At 52.6% G+C, this 4088-nt stretch overlaps 1 non-coding gene across 1 annotated transcript; it reads right to left on the bottom strand.

The window, feature by feature from the left end:
* Nucleotides 1-772: 772 nt before the first annotated feature.
* Nucleotides 773-858, bottom strand: TRNAS-UGA (transfer RNA serine (anticodon UGA)). The gene has a single exon. It is a non-coding gene; the product is annotated as a tRNA-Ser (tRNA).
* Between the last annotated feature and the right edge of the window lie 3230 nt (nucleotides 859-4088).

Here is a 4088-nt window from a genome sequence, read left to right as displayed (position 1 = left end):
CGTTCTTAGGGCTGCTAAAAAGTGCTGGGCCCATGGCCCTCTAAACCCCCCTCGTCCTGAACCCTGACACACAGCCAGGCAGGCAGCAGTGTGTGTGAGTGTGTGTATGTGACAGAGACTGCTGGGCTGTGCTGAGCCAGTGCAGGAAGTGGGGGCTGATGTCGGGGCTGTCTCGCTCCCCCTAACTCAGGACTGGCGTGTCCCCCCTCCCCCTGACTCAGGACTGGGGTATCCCGCTCCCCCTGACTCAGGACTGGGGTGTCCCGCTCCCCCTGACTCAGGACTGGTTGCTTCCAGCAGCTGTCTGAACTTAGGGACAGCGTGCCAACACACTCACTCTTCCACAACACACACGCTCCCCGAACACACACACTGTCTGTCCCCAACACACACACACTCTCTGCCCACCACGCCCACGGCAGCTGAAAAGCAGCTAGCAATCGACTCGGATGCCCATGGAACAATGGGATAGAGAAACCTGCCTTTCGTGATGCTGTACCGGCCCACAAGGCATTGCAAACCCTTCTCACAGCACCCTGCAGCCAGTTGCACAGTGGGATAGCGACCCACAATGCACTGCTCTCTGTGGCGATCCAAGAGCTGCTAGCCTGGATGCGCTCCGGTGACACAAGCAGCCTAGTGTGGACATGCAACAGCGGCTTAATTAAAACGCTTTAACTAAAGCAGCATAACTCTGTCGTGTAGACGTAGCCTGGCTCCCACTGGGGCCAAGGATGCTCAGGCACTGAAACTAAAGAGCCACAACTTCCTCCGTAGTTGGCAGGATTCAAACCTGCACAGGGAGACCCCCCACAAGGGATTTCAAGTCCACCACCTTAACCACTCAGCCACAACTACTTGCTTTATAGAGCGCTCTCACGACACTCTAGTTCTGTTCTCACTGAGTGATCGTTTCCAATTGTTTCCTCAGACCAGCGTCCACAACACACTCACTGCTGTGCTGTTGTGTAAGTGTGCCCAGGGCTGAACAAGAATTCCTGCTCGTTTCCCTTCTGGCTGGAGCATGAGGAGAGTGTGTTTGTGGCCAGTGATGTTGCTGTAGATTGTTGTAAAATTCCTGCCTCGATAATTCAGACAGTCCCTTTCCCGTCATATCCCCAGTACATCAGTGACTGTAATAGCAGGGAGCAGGTTTTCTGTGGGGCACAGAGCTTTGCCAGGGGGTTGGTGTCTCCTTCCTTTCCTCACCCTGGAGGAAACTCAGCTTTTCATTCCATCTTTAATGTGTCATGGAATAACAACAGCAGCATGAAGAAAGAGGTGGGCAGGGTGGGCCTCAGGGGAGGGGCACAGAGGTGCAAGTGGTGGGCAGGGCAGGATGGAGAGGCACGGGTGGCAGGCTGGGTGGGTCTCATGGGTGGGGCTGAGAGGTGGGAGCGGCGGCCATGGTGGGTCTCAGGGGAGGGTCAGAGAGGTGTGGGTGGCGGGCAGACCTTGGGGTAGGGGGCGGAGAGGAATGAGCAGCCGGCAAGGAGGCCTCGGGGAGAGAGGAGCGAGTGAAAGGTGGACCAGCAGGCCTCAGCCGAAGAGGCAGAGTGGGGTGGGAAGAAGTCCTCCTCTTAACCCAGTGCTATCTACACCGGGATTAGGCTGATATAACTGCATTGCTCAGGGAAGGTAAAATTTTTAACACCCCAAAGTAATGTTGTTACTGACTTAATTTTGTAAGATAGACCTGTCCAAAGAATCACACACACAGCTTGGGAGTAAAACTTCACCCGCTTCTCTGCTTTACAGAATCGAAACACAAGAAACGCTTGTCAGGGCCCAGTGCGGGTTGGCAGGGAGTCAGGTGTGGGCAGACACCATACGTTAGCCAGAGGAAGGCACCATGGATTAGCTGGTTTAAGGCACCTGTCTTCTAAACAGGAGATCCTGGGTTCAACTCCCAGTAGTGGCTTTTAAGGCACCTGATACTGGCTCCTATCAGAAGACAAATAACAGAGTTAGATGGACCTTTGGTCTAGCCCAGTGTAGCCGTTCTTGTTGTTTAAATTACACTCATAGGCACTGATAATAGAGTGACTGAAAGTTTGGGTGTGAAGGGCTGATAGGTCAGTGTTCCAGTCCCCTCGCAGATGACCCCCTCCCTCTGGGACAGGGGCAGGTCCGAGCTCTCACACCAAGTGGCTCATTGGGGCTGCCAGAATCTGTGGGCGGCTCATTCAGTTTATGGCGAGGGTTGAGTCCTGCTTTGTGCACCGTGTCTGAGAATGAAAATCCTAAACCTCCCTTTGAAATAACGAACACAGCAGGACCTGTTTTGTCACTGCCCCGAAGCAGACAGAGAAATGGAGAAATGCCATTGAGTCCAGGGGAATACTTCACTGCGGTTTTACCTTTTTCACTTGCCAAACTCCCGCCCAACCTTCTGGGCTCCTAGAGCAGGGTCCTGAGCCTGAGCCGAGACACGTACCCTGCAACTTTACAGCCCAAGCCGCTGTCCTGGATTAATGTGACACAGGCCACCCATGGGTGATTCATTGCACTGTAGACATATCCCAACGTTATGTCTCCACAGCGATTAAAACACCCAGGGCACCTGTCCCAGAGCCCGGGGCAGTTAACTCAGGCTTATGGGCCTGGGGCTGCAGGGCTATAAAATGACAGTGGAGACAGATGGGCTTGAGCCCAATCTCTGAGGCCCACGAGGGGTGAGGGTTTCCGACCCCAGACTTCAGCATGAACACCAATATCTGCACCCCAGTTTTGAGCCCCACAGCTTGAGCTCCAGGAGCCCAAGTCAGGTGACCCAGGCCAGCCCTGCTGCCATCTTTATCCCGGGAGAGAGGGACTCTACGGGGACGTCTCCATTGCAGTGTCAGCCCAGGGGTGGCAGGCTGTGCTCAAAGCAGCACCCTGGAAGCCCCATATTCACCACTCTCATAGAATTAAGGTACGATTTGTACAGAGTTGGCCTGGTGAGCTATCATTGTAAAAGTCGTGATCTGTTGAAGGCTAGTGGCTGGGTGGATGGTGTGTGCTAGGCTTGTCTGGGAAGTGGTGGAGTTTTGCTCTGGGTGCGTCACTGAAATATGTGATGAGGCTGGGAAATGGCCACCGCCAGCCTTTCCGGTGTGACGCTGGAGGAGCCAGACTCGCTGCTGGCTCAGTGAAGGTATCCACGCTCCCAAGGACTCTCCCAGGAACCGTGTACAATGCGGACTCCTCCGAGACAGCCCAGAGACAATGGACACTGCTTGACTCACATCAAGGCAGAGGAACTTTCTAGCAAGTTGGAAGAGGGGAAGAGACGTCATGACTTGGCCTCTCTCCCCTGCAATTCAACACCTGGCAACACATCTGGAGGACAAAGACTGAACTGAAATAATTCAGAGATCAGAAGAGAATAATAATAATCCATTCAAATGAAAGTCCCCAAACAGACTAGAATTGGTTTCCCAGCAGAAAATTTTCAATTTTGTTTTCCCAGTCAGACCTCGCCAAGGGAAGCAGAGAGAAAATGTTTGAGTTGCTTCCTCCAGAGCACCTTGACCTAGACACGCTAGCTGTGGGTCACTGTCGTGGCTGAGGTGGGGGCGTTTTAATTATTTGGGCTGGTCCCAGGGTGTTTGGGGGACATTATGAGGCTGTTACCTTTTGAGATAAATACTAAGAAACAAAGAACTCTTTGAGAAATCTGGGATTTAGACGTGTTTTATTGACAGCAAGGGAGGTCTGAGTTCCTGAGAAGGTTTTTGTTTACAGGAAGCAATGTGGCTTGTACCAAAGGGGAGATGGTTGTTTGTGAAGGAGGGGAGAAGACAAAATGCACACAATGAGGATGGGATTCAAACCCATGCATGCAAAGCTCAATGATTAGCAGCCCACCACTTTAACCACTTGGCCACCTCATATGAGCTGCCAAAGAAGGGACAGGAGGAGAAATCTAAGGCCAGCAGAGGTAGGAACAATAAGGAGTTTTTAAATACGAAGTGTAAGGAAGGCCTGAATGACCTCCCCCCTCACATCTAGTGATGAGCTGGGGGAAAGACTTCAGGAACAGACCGTGTTTACATAGACAGGCCTCCTCTGCCTAGGTATGCAGCAAGTATCCTTTGAATAAA

This window comes from Caretta caretta, chromosome 28 (assembly GCF_965140235.1).
Source record: "Caretta caretta isolate rCarCar2 chromosome 28, rCarCar1.hap1, whole genome shotgun sequence".
Taxonomy (NCBI): Eukaryota; Metazoa; Chordata; order Testudines; family Cheloniidae; genus Caretta; species Caretta caretta.
The sequence above is the reverse complement of the archived record's forward strand: the minus strand, read 5'-3'. Positions and strand labels throughout refer to the sequence as shown.